Below are 25,077 nucleotides of genomic sequence, written 5' to 3'. Positions count from 1 at the left end.
GTGCACACCGCTCCAAGTCCTCAACCGTGGTGGCCAGTCTCCCCTCCAGGCTAACTCAGGCCGTGTGTCTCGGCCCCATCTGCCCGGTGACACAGGGCCCGGTCTTTCTGATTTCGGCTGTCTGGACTCCTTGCATTCTGCCCCGCCACCTCCCAGCCCCCCGCTGCACCCGAAGCGCTCCTGCCCAGCTTCGGAGGGCCCCTCTGCGCAGGCGCCCTGGGGAGCCTGAGGCACCTCTCCTGCGGAGCGGCCGGCACAGCCTCGGGAGAGCCCCTCAGTCTCCGCCAGGGGCGCCCTGGCGGCGGCAGGGCGGCCTTGGCGGGAACCGACCACGTGCAGATGGCCCGTGTGCGCTGGCGCAGTGGGCATCCCGCCGTGCATTGTGGGGAAGGGGCGGAGCGTCATGCGGGAGCCCGCGCGTCTCCGCGCTGTGGGTCGGGCAGGGTGGCTGGCTTCCCGGTGGGCTGTGAGGGAGAAGCAGAGAAGCCATGCAGGCCCCAGTTGCAGGTGCAGCGGGAGGCGCAGGCGGTAAGGCGAGCGATGCTGGGGCAGCGGGTGTCCCCGCAGGCCCCAGAGGTGCTGCAGGATGGGGCGGCGCAGGAGCGGAGGCCGCTGCGGCTGGGGTGCTCCCCCGGTCGAGGGTGCATCGCACGCTCCAGGGCAGGGTGGAGAGACCCGGGTCGCGGCATCGGCCTCAGCCTCAGCCTCAGAAGGAGGCCCTGGGCACTGAGTGCTGAAGTTGTATCCTTTCCAAAGAGCCCGCAGGGTCAGGGCATGAGTGGGGGAAGGACGGGCCCGGGGTGGCCTTGGACAGGCAGTGAGAGATTTGAGGGGCCGGGTATAGGGGGCGTCCCGAAGACACGGTGTGTAGGGGTCTGGGGTGGGCCGAGGGGCGGCCTCGGTGGGAGGACGCCCGAGGCTCAAAGTCGCCTTAACGGCACCTCCACCAGCGCCCTCACGGAGCCTTTCCTGCCCTTCGTGGAGGCGGAGATTGCCCACCGGTACCTGGCCCCAGGTGGTGGACACCTGGAAGGGATGGTCCACCGGGAGTTCGCAGTGATTGGCAGTGGCCTGATTCTGTAAGTGCCAGGAAGGGGCGGGCTGAGTGGGAATGGCAGCCGGTGACATAGCCAGTCTCTGCTCCAGGCAGGGCGGGGTTGGGACAGGGATGGACGCCTGGAGACACCTAAGGGTTAAGCCTGTACTAAGCCTGTGCCCGCCTGACGGGGGCGCTCTAAGCAAGACCCAAGGATTAGGTAGAATGGTAAGGGGCTGGGGCTGGGGGTCCGGGGAAATGAGGAGTAAGCTCCGCTAATGTGATTTTCCTTTGCCCTCACTTTTAGCCCAGTAACTGCTGAAAACTCTGGCCTCCTCCACATTTCCGTCGCCCCCTTGCTCAAGCAGCTTTCCGTGGTGGTGCAGACAGACTCTGCAGCGCCTCGTGCCCTTAGTTTCGCTAAGCCTCGGCCGGGAAAGGGCGGTTGAAGCCCGGCCCTGTGTTTGCTCCTGGGCAGCCCTCCCTAGTCAATGATTCCTGGAGCAGCAGCCACTTTATTGGGGGGGGGGGGGGGAGGGACGTAACTGGTTGCCTGCACTGGCCCTTGTGTGCTCTCTCCCCACTTGTACGGATTGCTGTGTACATGTTTGTTGGCGCTGAAAATAGAACGGAGCTACTTTTCTGTGTTTGAATTTCTTTTCAGCTGTTGCGCGTCCAGGTTTTCTCACCTTTGTCCTCGGGTTGGCGCAGAGATTCTGGGATTCAGAGAGTCAAGTAGTGCAGGGTAATCGAAGAGAGTTTAAGAAACGCAAGAAGATGACAAACAACTGGGTCTGGGTACTGTCTGAGCATTAACTACCCTTGAGCATTTTGAAATACTTTTCTACTTTTATAGTTTTATTATACATTAAATGTACAGCAGTCATATAAACATACAAGGTTTGGCAGGTTTAATAATAGGGTTTTTCCCTGAAATGTTTTCATGGTGACCTGGGAGCTTCACCTCTTTCTAAAGAGTGTCAAAGCCCTGTTCTTGAATGGATGCATAAAAGATGCATTTCAGTGTAGTTGTTGAGCACATAACTTGTTCTCAATTTTTGCCCTGTCACACATAAGGATTCACAGGGAGTCTTGTATAAACATCTCTGCATGAAGGGTTGTTTCCTTCACATGGATCGCAACAGGTACAATTACTTTCTATTTATTGTTGTATTTCTTTAAGGCTCTGGGTGTGCCATGCAAAGTTCTTTAGAAATTGTGCCCTCCTGCCAGAATGAGGGTTTCCCCACATCCTTGTCACTGCGAGATCTGCTTCCAGGCGAAAATTTAAGAAACTTTGTTTACATGACAAGAGCAAACAATCCAGAAACACTAGAATAAAAATTTTGTGGCTTCCCGGCCTGTTTCAGATCAGTGAAGAAAAGTGCCTGGACAATTGGTTCAGTGTTTTGGGGGAGGGAGGTTTGCAGTGTTGGGAAAATATAATTAAAAACAAAATCACCTGTGAAGTCAGGAAGCGTCTCCACAAAGGTGGAAAACAGTTTTATTACTGCATGAGCGTTGCACCAGAGTGTGATGCCCATCATGGGTGATCTGCTAAAAGACTGCAAAGACAGAAAGAAATCTCCCCCTTTTCTCGAGCCAAGCGGATACGACCCATTGCACACAGGCCCTCAAGACTGACAGTGGCTGGTCGGCAAGTGAGATGACTTGACGGCACCATCTTTGGCCCATAGTTCACCGGAAATTTACCTGGTAATTGGGGTGACCATCTGTATTAGTTAACTGGTGTTACAGACTGAATGTGTGTGTCCTCTCCCCGGCCCCGCATCCCTATGTGCAAGTCCTGACCCCCAATATGGCTGTATTTGGAGCTGGCGCCTCTAGAGGAGTAGGAGTAGTTAAGGCTATGGCAGGTCTTAGGTTCAGGGCTCTCATCCAACATGATTAGTGTCCTTGTAAGAGACTGCGAGAGAGCCCTCGTTCTCTCTCTCAGCACACACCCACTGGGGCGGGGCTTTGTGAGGACACAGGCGTCCACAAGCCAGGAAGGTAGCCCTCACCAGAAACTGAATTCGCCCTCACCTTCACCATAGATGCGTAGCCTGCAGAACTGCGGGAAGCAAATGTCTGCTGTTTAAGCCAACCGATCCGTGGTTCTTTATGACAGCTGCCTGAGCAGACTAGCACAACGGACTTCATCCAATAAAAAGAAAGATAACATAGTAAAGAGTTCTCATATCGTTATGAAAGGAGCTACATTTGCAACTGGGAGCAAGGTGCCCGCTGAAGTTAGGGTTCAGTCCTCCCACAGAAACTGGACGATGGGGCTGCTTTCTCCCCTGATGTTTACATCTCAAAGCGAGGGCTCCTAGGTCCTTGAAAAAGACCTTCCTGGGTCACAGAGCTGCCAAGAAGCTTTTTAGCTTTTAAGAACATCTACATCCTTTTCAAAAGAGACTGAGGAAGAACTTAAAAATTCTCTGGAGTGAATGCTTGCACAGTGTGGTCCCCAAGCCCTGCGGACCGGTACCGGCTTGTGGCCTGTTAGGAACCGGGCGAAGCTTCATCTGTATTTACGGCCACTCCCCACGGCTCCGATCACCACCTGAGCTCTGTCCGCCTCCTGCCACGTCAGTCACTGTCTCCCGTCACCCCCAGATGGGACCGCCTAGGTCCAGGAAAAGCAGCTCAGGGGCTCCCACTCATTCTGCCTTATGGTGAGTTGTATAATCATGTCATTATATATCACCACGTCATAGTGATAGAAATAGAGTGCACAATGAATGCCATGTGCTTGAGTCACCCCAAAACCTTGTCCCCCACCCCCAGGTCCATGCAAAAATTGTCTTCCAGGAAACCGGTCCCTGGTGCCAAAAAGGTTGGCGACAGCTGCTTTGACAAATGAGAGGAGGAGGAGTCTCTTCCCTTAATCTTCAACAGGGAGAATTAGCGTTCTTATTTTCATTAATAGTTTGCATTTGTCCTTACTCTCTCTAAAACACGCCGTGTCCTGCAAACTTGCTGAACTCACTAATCTGTCTAGTCGCTCCTTTGTCAGATCTTCCACGAAGACGGTCATGTCTGCAAACAAAGGCAGGTTTTCTTCTTCCTCGCCGATCTGGACGCCTTTCGCTGCCTGGTTTCTCTCCTCGTAAGGGGTTGCATTTTCCTGCTTCTGTGCACCCCTGGTAGTTTTCAAGTGGATGCGAGACGTTGCGGCGTTTCCCTTGACTGCTGGGTATTTCTGTTTTCCTAGACATGTCCGTGAGCTGTGTTCTGGGATGCTGTTAAGTTCCTGGGAAGCAGTTTGATCCTTGCTTTGAAGTCTTACTTTGAAGATGTGCCGCGGGGGACCGGGGCAGCTCTTAGTGTAGGATGAATTTTCCCACGCTGCCGAGGCGAGACCCCTCTGAGCGCCCTGGCCGATGATGAGGTTCTCCGTCCTGGCGGGTGGGAACAGCCACCAGTCGCTGCCCTGCTTGAGCACTGGGCAGAGTTACGTTGCATTTTCTCAGTGGGGTTGAGGGGGTCCTTCCCCTGGCCTCAGCGTAGTCCCTCACAACGCTTGTGCTCATCAGTGGCCTGTCTGCCGACTGCACCACTACTCAGGCGGGACCCTCTGCGGGTGCTCAGGGGTCTCTCCCTCTGCAGCTCTTCTCTCTGGTCCTCTGCCCTGCAAACCGCCGCCACCGGACTCTCTGACCCAACTCCCAAACTGTGGGTGTCCACCGGGCTCCACCAGGAAACTCTCTCTCGTGATTTTTCCCTCTCTCTTTTGTCTTTTTTCTTTCTTTCTTTCTTGATTCATATTTTATAGACATTAATTACTGACGAGTCGTTGAGAAGGTGGCTCTTCTACAGCACTATCTGCTCTGCCTTCCCCTCCTCACTCCCTCCCTTTCTGGTTCTATTAGATTCTATTCATTTCTGAGGGCTCCCCCCACCCCCGGCCATGTCAAAAATGGCCTGGTTTATTTTCTTTTGGTTAGTTTCCGTAATCTCATCATGGTGACAATACTTTAAACTATCTCCCTGAGTGTCCTCTGTCCTGTCTGTCAGGCTGGTTCTGTCTAGGCTGACTGACTGCACAGCTGTCATCCTGGGACTTCCCTTTGTCCTCGCCTGGCATCCAATCCTGCCCCCCAGGTATTGCTCTTTACTATTTTACTCCTTACTTTTGTTTAGTTGTATTTGTTTTGTAACTCGGGTTTTTTCTGTTTTTTTTTTTTTTTCCTAATGGCCATCTGAGTGTGTTTTTTTTTTTTTTTATTTCATCTTATTGTTATGGGGGATACAGAATTGCAGGTTACATACGTTGCCCATGTACCACCTTTCCCCCCAAGTCAGAGCTCCAGGCGTGTCCGTTCCCCAGGTAGTGCGCGTTGTACCATCATGTAGGTATATATCCCTCCCTTCCCCACCCCCCCTTCCCAAGTCAGCACCTTCAAGTGTTACCATTCCCCAAACGGTGCGCAATGCACTCATTGTGTAGGCATACCCCCATCCCCTCCCCCACCCCCCACCTCAGTCTGATATCCGAATGGTGTCGTTCCCAGATGTGTATTTAGGTGATGTTCAAGGAAACCAATTTTCTGGTGAGTACATGTGATGCTTGTTTTTCCATTCTTGGGATACTTCCCTTAATATAATGGGTTCCAACTCTCTCCAGGAGAACCATAGAGATGTCGTATCTTCATTATTCCTTATAGCTGAGTAACATTCCATGGTACACATATACCACAGCTTACTAATCCAATCATGTATTGATGGGCATTTGGGTTGTTTCCACATCTTTGCTATTGTGAATTGTGCTGCTATAAACATTCGGGTACATGTGTCTTTGTTACAGAATGACCTTTTTTCCTTTGGGTATATGCCCAGTAATGGGATTGCTGGGTCAAATGGCAGGTCTACTTGAATCTGTTTAAGATACCTCCATAATGCTTTCCACAGGGGTTGCACTAGTTTGCAGTCCCACCAGCAGTGTATGAGTGTTCCTGTCTCTCCGCACCCACGCCAGCATGTGTTGTTTTGGGTTTTTTTGATAAAGGCCGTTCTCATTGGGGTTAAGTGATATCACATTGTGGCTTTAATTTGCATTTCTCTGATGATTAGGGATGTTGAGTATTTTTTCATATGTTTGTTAGCCATTCTTATATCTTCTTTCGAGAAGTTTCTATTCATGTCATTTGCCCACTTTTTGATAGGGTTGCTTGATTTTTTCTTGCTGATTTTCCTGAGTTCTAGATAGATTCTTGTTATCAGTCCTTTATCTGATGTGTAGCATGCAAAAAATTTTTCCCATTCTGTAGGTGGTCTGTTTATTCTCGTGACTGTTTCTTTGGCTGTGCAGAAGCTTTTTAATTTAATCATGTCCCATTCATTTATTTTTGTTGCTGCTGTGATTGCCTTGGGGGTCTTCTTCATAAATTCTTTGCCTAGGCCAATGTCTGTAAGAGTCTTTCCTACATTTTCTTCTAGAATTCTGATTGTATCACGCCTAAGGTTTAAGTCTGTTATCCACCGTGATTTGATTTTTTGCGAGAGGTGAAAGCTGTGGGTCCTGTTTCAGTCTTCTACAAGTGGCTAACCAATTCTCCCAGCACCATTTAGTGAATAGGGATTCTTGTCCCCAGAGTATATTCTTTCCCGCTTGTCAAAAATTAGGTGACTATATGAGGATGGTTCTATATTTGGATTTTCTGTTGTGTTCCACTGGTCTGTGTCCCTGCACTTGTGCCAATACCAGGCTGTTTTAAGAACCACGGCCTTGTAGTATAGTTTGAGATCTGGCAAATTAATACCTCCCATTTTGTTTTTGTTGCTTAAAATTGCTTTTGCTATACGGGGTCTTCTTTGATTCCATACAAAGTGTATAATTACTTTCTCTACGTCTGTAAAGAATGATGTTGGTAATTTAATAGGGATTGCATTGAATCTGTAGATCACTTTGGGTAGTATAGACATTTTAACAATGTTGATTCTTCTGATCCACGAGCATGGTATATTTTTCCATCTATTTGCAAGTTCTGCTATTTCTTTTCTCAGTGTTTCATAGTTTTCCTTATAGAGGTCCTTTACCTCTTTAGTTAGGTATATACCTAGATATTTTATTTTCTTTGTTGCTATTTTGAAGGGTATTGAGTCTTTAATTTGGTTTTCCGATTGACTGTTATTGGCATATATAAATGCCTCTGATTTGTGTATATTAATTTTGTAGCCTGAGACTTTGCTATATTCGTTAATCAATTCCAGGAGTCTCATGGTTGAATCCTGGGGGTTTTCCAGATATAACATCATGTCATCGTAACTCGGGTTTATTGAGGTACAATTTTCATACTGTAAAATTCACATCTCTTTGGTGTACTGTCCTGTGAATTTTTGCAGGTGCATACAGCCGGTTGCCAACAGCACGACTGAGATGTAGAGCCTTTCCAACACCCCAGATGTTCCCTCCTGCCCGTTTCTAGTCAACTCCTCCCCCAGTCCCCGGCCCAGGGAACTCTTAAGAGTCAGGGGAAACAAAGGACAGCCCTTTTGCTGGCTCTTCAGGGAGCCATCGCACAGGTTGAGAAGGACAACCAAAATTCTCTGGGAAGAAGGTCCACACTGCTCCCGCTGGCACTAGCCACCTGGGCCAGGTGTGCTGGTGCTGGTCCTCACGGCTGCTGCTGATCTGGCTGTTGGGGTATGTCACTGCTCTCCTACCCCAACAGCAGCGCCTCCTTTCTTTGCCAGTTCTTTCCCTGGTGGTTGCAACGTTTTGACTACATTCCAGCGTTCTGCAAACGTTGATTCTGACGGTTTTTGCCAGCTCATTAGTTGCTTCTGTGGAGGAATGGAGCCCTTGAGTTTTCTACTACCTACTACTGTTTTTGGAGTTGTCACCCAGAAAACCCATGCCTTATATTTTACTTACTAAGTAACCAAGTTCTACAGCCAAATACAGGGAGGAAGGAAGGAAGGGAGGGAAGGGGTAGGAGGGAGAGTGTACAGAGAGAAGGGAAAAAGAGAAGAGAGTGGGAGAGGAGAGACAGAGACAGAGATAGGGAAAGAGACACAGAGAGAGAGAGAATAAGGAAGCAAGCAAGCAAGAGTCGTGGGCTCTGGGGTAAACACAGCGCAGCTTGCACTCAGAGGTCTTAGTGGGTGGCCATCGGCAATTAGTACACCTATGTGGCTTTTAACTTTGTTACCCCAAAGCCTACGAAACATGGTGACTCAATCACTGTTCTCAGCAACTGCGGTGATGTGAGAGACTATGAGTTTTGTATGTTGTCGCTAGAGTGATAAATGCAGATGTGTTATCCCTACATCCGTGGGGTAGAAATCGTTGCTTTAGTTGACCAAATACTTACAGCTTTTGCCTCAAACAAATAAAGATACTTCTAAGATGGCAGAAACCTCATTTGCACTGCAATTGTCATCTATTATCTTCCCAATTTATCCCTAATATTTTCCTCGGAGGCTATGATGATAACGATAACTATATTCTTCTATGTTTTAGTAATCATTTTACATATGTGAAAAAAGTTGGATAACGAACAATCGTAAGGTCAACTATAAATGATGCAACAATGTCCCTTGCGAATGGAAATACAGATGGTATTTCTATGCCAGAAAAAAATGAAAATGTATATGTCTCCTAGCTGCCTGACTCTATATGTCCCACAGCCAGGGCAATGAGCCATCCCTCTGGGAAGTTCCTGCACTTCCCCAAAGAGCGGCCCAAGTATTTGCTAACTGTTTCTAGGGCTATGGTTTCCAACTTTAAAGTTATGTTAACCATGCAAAATAAGAACTGAAGCCATTCAGTGGTAATTCCAGAGATAACACATCTATTCTCCTGTAAATTAGGGATACATTTTGGTTGTATTATAGCAGTAAGGCAGTGCCTGGAATAGAGAAGAAAAGAGAATCAAGTTTCAGAGATGTATGGTCTTAGAGAAATTATCAAGGAACGGTTAGTTTGGGAAGATAAATTATGGTGATCACGTGAAAAGCTGTATTATTCAGGAAATCAAGTCACGAAACAAGCAGCATGTACCAGGCGTGATAGTAATCTGAACCTAACTCAGGGTACTGTGTTGTGTAAAGATTCTAGATAAACAGATTGAACACATATCCTATTTTGGCTGGTGATGATTTTAATGTCGTGGGAAGCCAAGCGATAAATCTTGATAAGGCAATCGATGACAACAAGGAATCTACTGATACCACTGTGGTAGAAACAGCATAATCACGTACACCTCGGGAGATGAGTAATGCTTAGCGTTCCCCATTAGATGGATTCCTTATACATCATAGTAATGCCGCACAGATCGCATTTGTTGATATGACCAGAGCATCCAACATTTCTAACATTCACGTTGCTTACTTGAGAATTGCAAGAAATATTGACTGTCCCCCTACCAAGACCTTGGCAACAGCTGGATAAGCAGGTTTTCCATATCTTCAAAGGCCATTCAAAGCTCTGCTGTGAACTCAGAAGAGTAAAATCCAGGAGTTTTATCTGATTTTAAATGAACAAGTAAATTCCCACTTTAAATTTATTTAGCAAAATGTTCACCTTTGCAAAACACAAATGCAGAAGTACCCAATTTAAACTTTCCAAGAAACGGATACTGGTAAGCTACACAATAAGACAGGGCTATAAAGTAATGAAGACAAGAAAATAATGATAATCTTTGTGGTGGTTGGCAAAGTGACCACAAATTCCTCCCACCCCCGTATGTGCCTTTGTACGGTGACTTTGCCGTTTGCTCCTCCCGACAAGGGGTGAAGCCACCTTCTCCCTCGCTTAGACGTGGGCTCCACCCTGTGACTTGTACCGGCCAAAGGGACAGAGCAAACTTGCCACAAGCAGAGACTCTTGAAGCACTTGCACCTTGGGCTTTGCCCTCTCTTGCCACGGGGGAGCCCTCTGTCACCGTGATGTGACTGAGCTGGGGCTGACCTCCTACAGGATGAGGGATCTGTGGAGAGAAGAGGCAGCCCCCTCACTCATCGTAGCCAACCTGGACGGGTGCGGGAAGGTGTTCTACATCATCCAGCCCCAGTCAGTCAGCCTAAATGAGAAAAAACTGCCCAGGGGATGCCCACAACTGAGACCAGAAATAAATGCCGGCTTGAAGCCATGAAGTTGGGGGCGATGTGTCTTGTGGGAAGAACGAACTGAGTCAGTCTTCACGTAGCCTTTTGTAGCTTTCATGCAACTAAACTCTTTTTCAGAACCACCATCATTACAACAAAAGGTCGACAAAATCCAGCAGGATCAAAGCAAAAAATTAAGTTAAATGTAATTAACGTGATAGCAGGATATGAAATTTTTAGTTGATCAAAATTAATATTTTCACATACTTCCCCATAGAAACTATGTTACTGTCCATTAGTGTCACGAATCCTGACATAACATACAAGATTAGACACTACATTTGATAGACTATTTACCCAATTAAACATCACGCCCAGTAAAATGTAAGGCACTGGGAAATCTTAAAATTAATTTCTCTGAAAGAGCCTTTTCCTTGATCGGATGGTTTCTCAAGATCCCGCTTTGATAGAGTCTCGGTTATCTGGCCTGGCGGGGGGCTTTGATCCTGCCCTCCTGATTTAGTGTCTGCTGATCAGAAGAGGAAACCAGCGTGGCAAATGGGGAGGAAGGTGAGTGAAGCGCTGCTTGGGTTGCTGACGGCAAGGGATGGAAAGACGAAGAGGGCAAGAGTGACAGGGTGTGACCTGGGCACTGACAAAACGAGGACCACAAAGAGCAGTTAGTGCCACAGGTCACCTGCAGTCGTTTGCATAAGTTATAGTACATTCTTCCTTTCGTACTTCAGGATAAAAGGAAAAAACACGGTAAAGTGAGCTCTCACGTCCACATGAAACCGAGGGAAAGAATGTAGCAGGAAGAAAAGAAAAGACAATGAAAACTTGTCAGCAAACGGCTTTTGTTGTCCTGCACGGGTACTGCAGGATGCGAGGCAGAACCGCAAAGATACTCCTTTGTGGCAGCTTGTGTCAATAATTCACTTGGCAAATAGTCCCAGGCAAGAATGGAGACGGCAGACGGTTACCAATCACACGTGAAGCATACTGAGGGAAAATCTTTGCGCACACTTTCATTTCAAAAAGCGAGAAAGTGATAGCGAGAGAAAATGAATTTTACTGAAACATTTCGTCAAGAAAATGAAAGGAACAAATACCTCTAGAGTATCGTGGTGTTTTGTAATGCCCTAGTCATAACTTGAGTGTCTGTAGGAGTGAAGCAGTGACTATCTGACACGTCACACAACGTGATTAGCTACCTGTTCCTCTCGTCGTCCCCCTCCTTATTTCCCAGTCAGTTGAATTCCATAATTGATACTTGTTTTTAACCTCGTTAAAAGGCTAGGGACCAGGTAATTCAGTTTCAGTGAGGTGTCAGGGTCAAAGAAACAGTTCGGCAGCACAAAGCACATTTTAATGGTTCAAAACCTTTATTTGCACATCTTATAATTCATGAAAAGAATCTGAATATAAAATTCCTTTCCCTCCCCCTCTCCTCACTCTTTTTCTCCTTTCCAGAAGTATGTGTGTTGACCTAACCTTTCCTCAGCAAGAATGACTCTTTCCTCTTTGGGAGGAAATCAAACGTGTCTAAATTAAAATTGGGTTCTGTCCCATGCTTGATGTCATGACCCCCTGTGAGTTCTGTTATCAAGTTGGTTTGTAACTCTCCCATCATTTTTTTTCTTTTCTCAGAGAAAAATACACAAACATATATCCACATAGATGAACGGATGTTTTGGTGGTTGCTCTTAAAAAGGAGGAGAAAGAGACAATGGACGGAGAGCAAGACTGACTCGGCCATATGATAAAATGTACTTCAATAATAGGCGTGTCTAACATTTCATTTTATATTGTTTGCATTGCTGCAGCATGAACCCCCTCCATCTCCTTCCAACTTAAGTCATGTCTTTACATAGTCAAATCTCACTTGTGAGTGTGTGAGCGTGTGTGTGTGTGTGTGTGTGTGTGTGTGTGGTGGGGGGGTGCCTTTTAGGGGGTAAGAAATTGGGGAATTCAGGAAATGACAGAATTTCCTATTTGGGCATGTGACATGGCAGAGGAGAGAATTTGCTTATGGTACAGGGGAACAGTAAAGGAAGAATTCAGTGGTGATAGGACATTAGAGCTAGAGGTGATCATTGGTTTGGGAGTCCCCTGGAAATCCATCGAAATCTTGTGAACATCGCTGGGTGTTTCATAGGACACAGAGCAAGAGTTAAAGCCAAATTTCTTAGTTTCTGCAAAGCAGGGTGATCAAAGGCAACATATGGGTTGACTTGCAATGAGAGTGTTGCAGCATGTCGCCTCTTGATAAAACTCAAACTACATTGAATGTAAATTTTCCATCTTTTTTGATTCCCGGGAATTTGAGGGTCTTGATCTGTCTCAGTAAGTTTGTGATAAAGCTTGCTCATTTTATCACAGATGTGCTGATTCAAAGTAAGTTCTCGTCTATACGAGGCTGCTAAATAATTCGCAAGGGTTTTTCTTTTAATAACCCCCTAATGGACGCATAAATCACCAGAGTTTTTAATTGCTGTGGAGAGAGAAAATTAGCAAGGAGGGACCGTATCCCAAATCTTTCAATGATTTTATTAATGTGAACCAAAAGAAAATCAGAGAGGAAGTGTGGTGGAAATGTGTAAAAACGGGGAATTGTGACCATGAGAAATTATGAGCCTTTGCAATGCTGAGGAAGCATATTGTAACAAAGTCTGGAGAGATAAGCAGTTACAGCATTTGTGACCGGTGCTATTTTGATAGCTTTAAGTGAGCGTGCACTGAGAAAAGCACAGGGCGACCCTAGCCATGTTGGTCAAGACCTGTGTTTCCCAAGGTAGAAACCAAGAGTATTGAGGTTTCCACAGATCACGTCAGGAAGCAGGAAGACCTCTGATCCTCCGTTTCCATGTGCTCTTTGGGGGAGATGAGGGAGGCACTAAGATTTCATTTGGAGAAACGATCCCACATCAGAAAATCATTTATGATCCACCCATCCATCCAATGACAATATTTTCATTGGGAATAACTAAGAGTATTGGATTTCAGTGTGAGGATACTGGATAATTCTCTCACATTCCGTATCTCTATCTGTGCTTCCTCGTTATAGGGCCATGTCACCAAATTTATAACACTCTACGTCTCAGAAATACAGTTATTCACAGCCTAACGATAGGGATATGTTGTGGGAAGTGTGTTGTTGGTGGGAATATCACAGAGTGTGCTTACACACTCCTAGATGGTATAGCCCACTACACTCCCACGCTCTGAGGGACAGCCTACTGCTCCTAGGCGACACACCTGTACAGCAGGTGACAATACTGAATACTGCAGGCAATTGTGACACAGTGGTAAATATTTGCATATCTAAACATATCGAAACATAGAAAACATACTGTGGTGCCCTAGGACAGTAGGACTGCCACAAAATCCCTAGGCAATTGGCATTTTTCAGCTCCGTTATAATCTCATGGGGCCGCCGTTGTATATGTGGTCCATGGTTGACGGTAACGTCCTTATGCGGTGCATGACTGTATTGAAAAGAATGACTGTCTAATACATTAAAGCTCCGTAGCCGAAACTAATGGGAGAGAATGAAGGACATTTTCAGGTAGCGTAATGTCTGCTTGCTGTCTTAAAACAAATGTATTTTGTTAGTTTGAAAAACATTAGATTAAACAACTGTGAGCTAATCTAGGTGCTCTAGAGCTGCGGTTTCCGCAGCCCCCAGGACGTGGCCCGTTAGAACTGGGCCAAGCATCACCGCTGTAAAAGTTGTCTTCCATGAAGGTTAGGAACCTGGTCACACAGTAGGAGGTGAGCAGCAGGCAAGGGAGCGAAGCTTTGTCTGTGTTTACAGCCGCTCCTGGTTGCAGGCATCACCATCTGATCTTCGCCTCCCCCGAACCGTCCCCGCCCCGTCCATGGGAAAATTTCTTCCAGGAAACCGGCTCCTGGTTCCAAAAATGTTGGGGACCACTGCTCTAGAGTGTCAGTGCCCAGAGGGGACATTGTATTCCTAGCCTGCCTCTGTGGGGCTCTATGCTTCTTTCCAAGTTGGTGGGTCTCTCCTCCCATGTACCTGTATTCTTCAAATATTTCTTAGCTCACACACCTCCTAAAATACTTTTTTAAACAGCTATGTCCCCTCAAATGTTTTCGACATGATAGTTGAAAAGATTTGCTATCAAGAATCTAAGGTTTGCAAGGGGTAAAATAGCTGACTTAGTTTATACTGTGTTTGTGTTTGAAGTGCAAGTGCCAACTAACCTACATCACCAGGAAACTAGCCTAACTTTCTATCAGAAAACAGTAAACTTTGTTTCTCGATTGCAATAAATGTGTCCGTATTGTTCCACGATAACTAACTTGCCTTTGATGTATAACAGAGGTGATAGAAATGGCTAGGTAGATAGTATTAACTAAAAAAAGAAGTTTCACACAGAGATGTAAGGAAACAGCATTTATTCGGGAAACAAAGAATTGCAATTTGAGTACGCTGAATCAAGGCACCCCTGAATAGCGTCCCGTATGGCAGCACAGAAGAGGTTTTTCACAGAAGATTTACACACACACACACACACACACACACACACAAAAGTTGTTTTGGAAGGCGGTTCATTTGCCGGGAGGAAATGCTCAATGGCAAGCTTGTTCTGATTGGTTAGGAAATTAGGGTACTCCCAGCTGCGAGATGCTGAAGGCTGGCAGAAACTGACTTCACTGGTTTATCCAGGAGTATGGGAACATACTGTGGTTTGTCCGTTAGCAGCTATGGGTGCAATCCTCTCACAATCTCCTGACTAAACGTTGGAAAGCCCTAGCCTCAGTTACTTCATCTTCTCTCACAAAAGACAGATGGATATGACAGATGATAGGAAGAAAGGAAGGCAAGGAGGGAGGGAGGCAGGCAGATATATTTGGCCATGAATTTGTCATCTGGATGAATGTGTATGCTGCCCCGTCAACAGTTCTTCTTCTTTTTTTTTTTTCTTTTTTGAAGTTGTGGTAAAGTCAGATAACACAAGATGTACCATGTTAAGTACATGTTAAAAGTGCAATTTTAAGTGTACAGTTCAGTAAAGTATATTCACATTGTTGTACAAAAGATCTCCAGAATTGTTCTCCTTGCCAAGATGAAACTCTATACCTCTTAATCAACAGGCTCCTGTTGCACCCCCTCGCACACCGCTCAACTTTCTGAAAGAATCTGGATGACTTTCTCTGTGAATCTGACTACTCTAGGGATCTCACGGAAGAAGAATCATATATTATTTGTCTCATTGTGACTGACTCATTTTAGTTATCGTGATGTACTCAAGATTCATCTGTGTTATAGCGTACAACAGATTTTCTTATTTTTTTAAGGCTAAATAATATTCCACTGTACGTATGTCCCACATTTGGTTTATCCATTCATCTGTTGATGGCTATTTGGGTCTCTTCCACTTCTTGGCTATTGTGAACAATGCTGCAAATGAACTTGGGTGTACAGATCTCTGTTTTGTCCGAGACTCTTCTTTCAATCTTTTGGGGCATATAACCAGCAGTGGAATTGCTGGATCATCCGGCAGTTCTATTTTTTTTTAACCTCTCGAGGACCCACCATGGTGTTTTCCATAGCAGCTACAGCGTTTTACATTCCCACCAACAGTGCGTGAGGGTCCTTCTCTGGGCTTGTGTGTGTAATCTCCCAGTTAAAGTGCCTTGCCTTTGTTTCTTCTCAGGAGCCCTCACCTCCTCCTCCCCCACTGCTGGGTGTCTACCCATAAGAAATGAAGTCATTTTATTGAGAAGACACCTGCAGTCGAATGTTTATTTCAGCACAATTCACGATTGCAAAGGTGCGGCATCATCCCCAGTGCCCTTCAGTTCATGAGGGGATAAAGAAAATGTGGTATGTATACCCTATGGGGTGGTACTCAGCCATCAAAAGGAATGAAATAATGTCATTTGCAGCAACTTGGATGGAACTAGAGACCATTATCCTACGTGAAGTGTCTCGGGAATGGAAAGCCAAACACCATAGGTTCTCACTAATAAGTGGGTGCTGATAGATGGGTACGCGCAGGCACAAAGAGATATAAAGGGCTTGAGACACCAGGAATGGGGGAGGGCAGGAGGGTGTGTGTGGGGTAGAAACTTACCCAGAATGAACACTGTTCTGGTGATGGGCACACCAAATGCCCTGCCTTGAGCATTGTACAAGAGATCCATGTAACAATAACACTTGTGCCCCTTAATTAATAATTTGCAATTTAAATATAAATAAAATAAAATAATGGTAGTATTCTGTTTGGGGTGGGATGTAAGAAAATGTATACTTTGATATGCAATCAGGGTTTTAATAGCTGCAAACTTTTTTGAGGACAATTTGGTGATATACATCAAAGACTTTCAAAGGGGCTCTTGGACCCAGCAATTCCCCTTATAGAAATCTATTGTATGCAACGAAGTGCAAAAAAGAAAAGAAAAAGAAAATGTACCAGGATATTCATCACAGCACTGTTTGTAACACTAACATCCTAAAAACAATGGAAAGTTCTGTGTACAGGGGACTGGCTAACATACCTGTGGATTATACATTCTGTGGAGTATTACACAGCCATTAAGAATAATGTGGAACAGGTAGGCTTCCATCCGAGGTGGACATACCAGCAGCAGTGTAAAGGCATGTGCCGAGGGATGGGAGAAGCCCCAGGAAACGCACAGTTTCTATTCCTGAAGGCTGAAACTATTTACTGGGAATGCCGTAAAATAGCACGTTCATATATCAGTATCCACATGACAAAGCTAGAAAGGAAAGACGTATAGCTGCTCTATTGTTTTCCTATTTTCAATACGCTCGGGCAGGCTATGGAGTTGAGCCTCTGGCCGTGCATACATTTTGCACTTGCCTGGAGTTGGCCCAGACTCACGGGGTGTGTGGTCACGGCCCCCGCAGGCTGCACGCTGCCACCTGCACGTCGGGTAGAGAAGCTGTAGGAGCACAAACAGCTGTGGGCGGCCACAGCCAAGGCGTCAGCGTCCTTGTGAGGGACCTGCTGTGCTGCACATACAGGCCACCTGCGATGCCCTCTTTCTGCCTTCCTCGACTTCTTTCTCACCAGGATCCCGTGTGTTTTATCAGCAAAACAGGAAAAGAGGAAGAAAAGTCCTCTGACTGAGGCCAGAAGGCTCGGGAGCAGCAGTAGCGCAGGCAGAAGGGGTCTGGTGTGTGCTCTGTGTCCCCTGCACGGTGGGTCAAACACACGAGAGACTCAAAACAAGATGTCCGTGTCGCCAGAACTGGCCCCTCCGTCCCAGGTGTCCACCGCCTCACCCACCCTCTGAATCTCAACACCGAGGCCACGCAACCTGTGTCTTCTCCTGTCGCCTGGGCTTGGCGCATGGGGTCTGTGAGCTTGGCCGTGGCAGTCAGTGGCTCAGACTGACCCAGCCTGTCTGGGTGCGGTCGTCCAGCAGAACCTGTGATAGGGCACAGTGGAGTCCCAGGCCACGGGTCCCGGGGAGCACACGGGATGCCACCTCCCCAGTCGCCCTGTCTGAGTGCCTCCTGGACTCATGGCTAGCTTTGCCCCGGCCTCCCCACCCCTCTCCTTTCCACCCCGTGATTTTCCCACTGCTGCCACCAGGGTCTTGTCCCTGAGGTGAGGACCTGGGGGCGCGATCCCGGCATGCCTTCCTGGCCAGGGTGCCTCCTCCAGGGTCATCTGGAAGGCACAGCTTGGCCAGCTTGCCCAGGGAGCACAGTCTGCCTCTGCTCTCCGGCCTGGCCTCAGGGACCGACCCCAAAGCCCCCCAGATGTTCCCCAGAGTGACCAGGGCCAGCTCAGCAGCCCCTGGCACACACATGGGCTTCTCTCCTCGGTGCCAGCCTCGGCCTGCCCCTCTGCCATCGCAGTGGCTTCACTCAGTCACCAGCGCTGAGGAAAGGAAGGCCTGTGTCAGCCGGCGTTCCCAGCGCAGGTTAGAGCCCCTGCCCCGAAGCCTTCCTTTGCCTCCTTCCTGAGCTCATGCTCTTGCCCAGGGTCTCCCGTCCTTGGAGCCTGTGCCCCACCCAGAAGTCCTCCTCCTGCGGTGTCTTGGGGATGGGGCTGCTGTCCTACTCAAACACACGCCGAGTCCCTCTCCCGCTCATCGACCTCGGGGATGCAGAGCAGCCCGCCTTCCCTGGGCGGGGATCCCTCTCTACTGCCCACACACGCTTCTCCGTGTGTTTCAAAGACTCCCTTGCAAGCTGCTGGCATGCAACAAAGTCCAGTCTCCCGCACGGACCAGGGTTCCTGAGAGCATGAGCTCTACACACGTGTGCATGGGTGCGTATACACACACATACACGGTTCTGTAGGCATGTTTTGTCCATATGGACATCTAGTTCTTCCAGAACGATAGACCTTGAAATGACTATCCTTTCCCCCATTGACTTGTCTCATCAACTTTCGTGAAAATCAGTGGGCCAGATAAGTGTGCAGGTCTACTCGGGCACTTCCAATCCCGTTTCATGGGTCTATGTGTCTGCCCTGCCACCAACTCTACCCTGTCTTGATTGCTGTATATTTAGAGTAAGTCTTGACATTGGCGCATGTTAGTCCTTTAACTTTGTTCTTCAAATTCTTGTGGCTGTCGTGGGTTCTTTGTATTCCTGTATAAATTTGTAACTCAGCTCACCAATTTTTACAACAATGCCTGCTGGGATTTTGACTGAATCTATAGATCGGTTTGGGGAAAATCTGACATCTTACTATCTTCTATGATTGGAAGAGCATGAGCATGGTATGCTTCTACATTGATTTAGATGCTCTCCAATTTCTCTCATTGTTTTCATGTATAGGTCTTGCCTGTGTCTAGGCGTCCCCCTCTGCAGCTGAGCCACAGTGTCCCCTGGAAACATCCTGGGGGGCAGACTGTACATTCTTACGGGGCCCTTCTCTCTGAGCACCCGGAAGGCTATATCGAGGCTTGAGCTGGGGCCTGACCCGGGGCTCTGGGATGCTCCTTCTCCCCGCCCTACTGCCAAACTTCCCGTGTGGTCCGCACTTGCCCTGGACCCCCTCCTCCTCAGCTCCCCTGTCCTGTGCCCACCCCGAGGGGCCGAGGCACCAGTGCCTTACTGCTGCGTGTCTTCTGCCTCCCCTGAGGGATCTGGCCCCGTCTCATGGTCCCAGACCTCAATTCTCTCTTCAGTTGCATGAGTTTTCCTTTGCTCCTGTAATTTGTGTGCCAAATTAAATGTTGGGAAACTGGAGTCAGCGTGTGGCTGTGTCTTTGGGACAGGTGGGCAGACCCGTCGGACCCTGAATAAGCTGGACTCCCGTTCTGTGAGAAAGGGTAACTCACTGCAGGGTCCCGAGCATTTCAGGAGGTGCAGGGCCACATCCAGCCCGTCAGCAGATCCTGGTGGTTCTATCTTCAAGATACACACAGAATCTGTTCCCTGCTCCTCACCGCCACCGCCCCCACCCAGATCCAGGGCACCATCGTCTCTCACCTCGGTGCCGGCCTCCCTGCTTCTGCCCTGGCTCCCTGCAGCCCATTCTCAGCATCGGAGGCAGAGAGATCCTGCTAAGATAGATACAAGGTGGATCGTCCTGCTACACTGTTGTTTAAAACTCTCCCATGGTTTCCATGATACCCGACTCCTAGAAATTGGACAGCGCCTTACCGTCCTGGTGTATCTCCAACATGATGCACCAACCCACCTCGCATCCTAACCTGTTAGAGCAGGGCGAAGGAGGGAAGCCAGGGCAGGCGAGGAGTGTTCTGGGCCAAGAGAATGGCGTTTAAAAAGACTTGGGTGATAGAGGGACCACGGTCTGATCAGTAGCAATTTGGTCTGGGGCTACTCTGTGCCAGGCTGGCACTGTTCCAGGAGCTGGAGATAATGCAGGGCAGGCGGGATGCGATTTTAAACACAGTGGCCAGAAAAGCCTTTCTGAGGGGGTGACGTTTTATAAAATGTCATTTCATAATAACACGGGAGTACGCATGTTCTCGTTTCATAAATTGCTTTTGTGCCATTGGAGTGAAAGTTGTAAGTGTGCCCATAACCCATAGAATATGTGTTGTACCCTCTTAGGTGACATTTGAAGAGCACCCGCAGAGGGTCAGGGAGGGGCCAGGCAAAACCGGAGGGCAGTAGCTCCAGACAGGAAAGGACAATGCGCAGGCCCTGAGGTGGGAGTGGGCCTGGTGTGTTTCCGAAAGGGTGAGGAGGCCAGTGAGTCTGGGGTGGATTGAACAAGGGGGACAGTGGGAGTGGATGAGACCAGAGAGGAAATGGGCCACTGGATTTTCTAGGCGACGGTAAGGGCTTGGCTTTGACTCTGAATGGAAGGGGAGCCCATTTGAGGGTTTTGAACAGGGGCCTGACTGGGGTTTCAAAGCAGCCCAGCAGTTTCCGCAGTTCATCTGTGAGGCCAGGGCAGCAGGCCGATTCCAGTCTTTGCTGGGAGAGGGAGGGACAAGCAGACAAAAGTCCGGCGTACTATAGATCAAGAGCTGCAGACAGAGAGAACCCTGGCCGCCTACAGAGGGTCCCCTTGGAGTATTCAGCAGACCATGGATCAGCACGCGCACGTGGAGGAACTAACCTAGGCCTGGGAAAGGGCCACCAGACAGGGTTAAAGCAACTATGCTCAGTGTCCAAGGAGGACCAGGAAGAGCACTTTGTCCCTACTGCCAGAATAAAAAATCTCCTAATGCAGCAACACTCAGAAGGATCTTGCCCCAGTACTTGGGAAATAAATTAGTCCTACACTAAAATCTGCTGTGGTTTCACCTCGCAACGAAAAAAAAAAAAAAATCTCTAATTCCGGTGGCATCGGGCAAGTCACGCAGAAGTAGCTTACCTCAATAGTGTGGGAAAAATTAATCCTACACTAAAAACTGCTCCCATTCTACCTAGCAGATGTTAAAAAGCAAAGAATGTAAAGGATTAAACTGTTTTCAGGTGACTTGACGGCATTCAAGAACAAAGCTCAATAATACGTTTAGGAATACAAAAATATACAGAACCCGCTCAAGGCAAAATACACAATGTGTGCAATCCTTTAAAAAGTACCAGGCATGCAAAGAATCCACAAATCCAACGCATCATGAGGAGAGAAATCAAGCAGTGAAAGGCACGTAGACCGGAAGAGGTAGAACGTTCTTTATCTGCGGGCAACCTGATTGCCCATGTAGAGAATCCAATGCCATCTACAGAAATGACTGCAATAGAACTCACTGGTGAATTGAACAAGACTGCGGGATATTTTAGAGGGAGCTAACCCGTCTTGCTCAAATACTTAACCAGTTGTGCCAGCACTTTTCTTCACTGATCTGGAATAAGGCAAGTGAGCCACAGATTTATCCTGTTCTAGTGTTTCCGTGATGTTTTCTCTTCTCACACAAAAGAAGTATTTTATTTTGGCAGGAAGTCAATGCAATGGTGACAAGAATATTGGCAAACCAGAATTCTGGTGGGAGGGCACATCTTCTGGAGAGCCATTCTGAAGTGCAGATCAAGAGTCCTAAGTTTCTGAAGCATTTTTGAAATTAAAAGCTTATATGTCAATGGAAAAAAACAATCAGAGAAAAGGTCATGTTAAAATTACAAAAAGTAAGCTATACATTCATATGATTTGTATGCATTTACTGTGTAAATACAAATGTAAATCTATAATAAATTTCAAAATGGCAAGACCCAATGCTTTTCATTTTCTTTCATTGCCTAAATAGTCTTCAATTACATTGTACTATTTGAATATCTGAATCCCAGAACCTCCCCTCCAACCCTAGGACGAAGGATGAAAATTAGAAGGTGGTGTCGCTGAAAAGAAGGTCTGACGCAGAATCATAGCTCAGTTTTATTTTCTGCAATAACAAATATTTACTCATCTCCCTCCACCAGCAACAGGGAAACAAAACAAGTGGGCCCCAAGCACCGAAAGAACAGTATAGGCAAAAAGTTAGGCTCCAACAATAAAGTGGCAATGAATCCAGGAATCAGTGCCCTAGGAAAGGATGCCTTGTCTGGCTCGGGACACAAGGTTGCACTTCATTCCCCGTTTCCTTGCAGGTAGTTAGGGTACAACAGGGGCACCAAGCGCCTCATGATCCGCAACATCAGGGTAAGTTGGTCAAGAAAGGACAGCAAGGCAGTTCGGAGGAGTTGACGATCTTCAGAGGTCAATCTACTAAAAGTGAGGGAAAGTGAAAAGCAAGTTAGCAGTAAGAAGCCCTGCCTACGCCCGGTACACCGCCCCTCTTCTTCTGACCTAATACTTAGGTGTCTCCCTGTGTCCATTACCATGCCCCTCCATCTGAGCACCTATCGCCACACCTCCACCCCAGCTCCTTCTAGAACTGACACAATCAGGAGGCTGCCGTCCACCCGGAACTCCTTATGAATGGCCTGCTGCTGGGGTTCCTCATGAGAAGCCAAGGATCTGCAAGCAATCTCCGCTTCCACGGGAGACGGGAAAAGGACTGTGAGAATGCTGGAGGAGAAATGGTTAAGGCATCATCCACTACTGGCTTTACTTGTCCCTCAAGCCTCCTTAACCCTCTAGGCCCACTTCCCCCCAGGCAGCTGTCAGGCTAGCCCCGAATGCACCCAGTCATCTCAGGTCCTGGCCCCTGTCCCTGTCCGTCTCCTCAGTCTAACCCTCAGGTCATCCACGTCCACCGCACTCCGTCTCCTCAGCCTGGCCTTCTCCCTCGGCCCTCTCAGGCCTGTTTCTCCAGCTCCTGCATTCTCAGGCCTTCCGCACCCCCTCTCCTGTCCCCTCAGGCCATGCTGGCCTTCCTCCTGCTCCCCTGTGGTCTTTCCCTTCCAGGTGTTATTGGTCCCTGCCCTGCTCCCCCATCTGTACCCTGCTCTGCCCCACCCCTTTTACCTCTCTGCTCTCCCCTGGCCTCATAGCCAAAGCTGGAACGCCTTAAAGGATACAGTTGCGTTAGTTGGATTCCTGGCCTTGCGTCTGCGGGCACAGGCTCCCCACCTTGCCCTGGAGCAGGGGCACCCACCACAGGAGCGCCACCAGCTGCGCCCGCGCCACCCTGGCCACTGGGGCCGCCCTGTCCATCAGGGCTTCTGCGGCCACTCTGGTCTCCTGCGCCTCCCGCTGCGCCTGCATCTGGGGCCTGCATGGCTGCTCTGCTTCTCCCTCAGAGCCCACGGGGAATCCAAACGCCCTGCCCAACGAACAGGCGCTAAGGCACGTGGGCTTCCCCACAATGCACCGCGGGATGCCCACTGCACCGGCGCACACGGGCCGCCGGCACGCGGTCGGTTCCCGCCAAGGCCGCCCTGCGCCTGCGCGCCCTGCAGGAGACTGAGGCGCTCTTACGAGGCCCCGCTGGCCGCTCGGCACGTGAGGCACCACAGGCTCCCTAGGGCGCCTGCGCAGACGAGCCCCTAGTGAGGCCTTCTGGAACGTGGTTAGTTCCCGCCAAACTGGCCCCAAGGGTGTGCGGCTGCCAGCCTAGTCAACATTACGTATAGCCAGCCTTCCCTGAAGCCCCCTCTCCTAGACGGTAGGCCTAGGGTCCCGTGTGCCCCATCCCTTCCCTGTGGAAGCCTGGAGGACGTGCAGACCACACAGAGAACTCGGGCAGGTGAAGGCTGGGGGGGAGGTTGGGCCTCTCGACAAGGCAAAAACTGATCAGGCTCAGCTGGGCTAGACGCGGGACCTGCCCGACGCACTTGGCTCTCTAGGGCTGAGTGAAGGGTGGCTGAGCATGAGATGCGATGATGGGAGAAGGTGCCAGGGGCTGGCTGTCCCAGGCTGGAGGGCCAGCCTCGGGAGCTTGGACTGGATAATGTAGGCGGTGGGGGGCCGTTGTGAGTGCATGGTCCGAAGGGAAGGACTAATGGTAAAGGTCACCTTCAAGTCCTCGCTGTGTGTGGGCAGTGTTTCTCCCTAGGTCTCTATGCCAACTCACACCACGATATAGTATTCGCGCCACATGGATACAGATGTAAATAACCCCCAAAGCATAGATACCAATAAAATGCAGTAAAACAGTGAGAAAATAATCCATTTGATATTCGTCATCTTTGTTTTCAATATAATTTATTGAATTAAAAGTTTATGCAATTAAATTTTAGTAATGGCAACAATTAACAAGCTCCCAAATTTCTGACAGTGTAACAGTTATCTCTCAGGAGCCCATATGACCCAGCTCCAGCAAATCAATTCTTACTGATCTCCTTTTCCTACTCACACCTCTCTAGATAGTTCTAGTAACTGCTCTTCAGTTAAAGATGTTAGAATGTGCTGCTTCCTGCTGTGCCCTTACACTCCAAGGGTGGATGCAAGCATCTTAGAAACGACATGAAGGCTTCTTCATGTATCAGTTGAGGTTTGTTCCCAGATAACATAAACCTCTCTGGCTAGTTTTGCACAGGCAATTTAACACAGAGAACCAGTTGCTTACAAAAGCATTTAAAGAGCTGGAAGAACGGAATGTAGGCTGAGGCTCTGGGAATGACTCCCACGACACCACAGAACTGACCTGCCAAGGGAGCTGGCACCCATGCCATGAAAGGAAGGTAGAGAATCAGGAGGCTACTGGCTCCACCTTTGGTTCTCAGAACATACCACCCTTGCTATGATTCAAGTACCAGGAAGTTCCATCCCTTAAGCATTGGTTCCAGAGTTACTGTGCAGGCGCTAGATCAGAATAGTCCGTAAGAAAGGATGCCTAGAAACCAGTGGTGTACTGGTAACAATGGGCTCTCAGGATGCAGGGAGGAGCCCTGATTCATGGCATTTTCTGATTTCCATGGTGTACATATGCTCATCAGAGCTGGTTTCAAGCGACCGACATAATATCTCTGAGGTCGACTTGTGAAGAGATGCTCCAAATGGGCTGTCACCAGCAGGTACAAGCTGGCCCTAGCACACCACTGCTTGCCTTGCATCTGCCTTGCACCACACACAGGAATCTCATCTAATGCCGACCCAGAAACGTTAGTCTCTGTGACTTGCAGCGAGGGCAGAGGTAGCAGATTCCTCCTCACTTTGCCTTCCAAATTA

The sequence above is a fragment of the Eulemur rufifrons genome, chromosome 30, assembly GCF_041146395.1.
Source record: "Eulemur rufifrons isolate Redbay chromosome 30, OSU_ERuf_1, whole genome shotgun sequence".
Taxonomy (NCBI): Eukaryota; Metazoa; Chordata; class Mammalia; order Primates; family Lemuridae; genus Eulemur; species Eulemur rufifrons.
This window is presented reverse-complemented; position numbering follows the sequence as displayed.